Source organism: Chrysochloris asiatica, unplaced genomic scaffold (genome assembly GCF_000296735.1).
Source record: "Chrysochloris asiatica unplaced genomic scaffold, ChrAsi1.0 scaffold00036, whole genome shotgun sequence".
In the NCBI taxonomy this organism is placed as follows: Eukaryota; Metazoa; Chordata; class Mammalia; order Afrosoricida; family Chrysochloridae; genus Chrysochloris; species Chrysochloris asiatica.
This window is the reverse complement of record NW_006408554.1, coordinates 9,507,253-9,508,233: the sequence shown is the minus strand read 5'-3', so window position 1 is coordinate 9,508,233 and position 981 is coordinate 9,507,253.

Here is a 981-nt window from a genome sequence, read left to right as displayed (position 1 = left end):
GTGGACTTGTTTTCATTTATTTCAGCTTCAATTTGAATTTGCACATGAGTAATTGAAGGTCTGTTCCACAGTCTACCCCTTGCCTTATTTTGACTGATGATATGGAGCTTTTCCATTGTCTCTTTCGATAGATGTTGTCAATTTGATTTCTATGTATTCCATCTGGTGAGGTCCTTGTGTATAGTCATCTCTTAAGCTGTCTAAAGAAGGTATTTGAAATGAACAAATCATTGATTTTGCATAATTCTATCATGCATTCTCCAGAATCATTTCTATCACCAAGGCCATATTTTCCAACTACTGATCCTTCCTCTTTGCTCCCAACCTTTACATTCCAGTCACCAGTAATACATCTTGATTGCATGTTTGATCAATTTCAGATTGAAGAATTTGGTATAATTCTTCTATTTCATCCTCACTGACTTTAGTGGTTGGTATATAAATTTGAATCATAGTTGTATTAACTGGGCTTCCCTGTAGGTGCATGGATAGTATCCTATCACATACAGTGTTGTACCTAATGACTGATCTTGATATGTTCTTTTTGACAATGAATGCAACACCATTCCTTTTCAATTTGTCATTCCGGCACAGTAAACCATGTGGTCATCAGATTCAAAATGGCCAGTACCAGTCCATTTCAGCTCACTAAAGCCTAAGATATTGATGTTTATGTGTTCCATTTCATTTTTTACAACTTCCAATTTTCCCAGATTCATACTTTGTGCATTCCATGTTCTGATTTTCAATGGATGTTTATAGCTGTTTCTCTTAATTTTGAGTTGTGCCCTATCACCAAATAAAGGTCCCAAGGGCTTTTCTCCCATGGACTTTGCTCGATTCCCATTATCACGATCAACTCTACTTTGAGGAGGCAGCTCTTGCCCAGTCGCATTTTGAGTGCCTTCCAACATGAGGGTCTCATTTTTTGGCACTATATCTGACAGTGTTTCTCTGCTATTCATAAGGTTTTCAGTGACT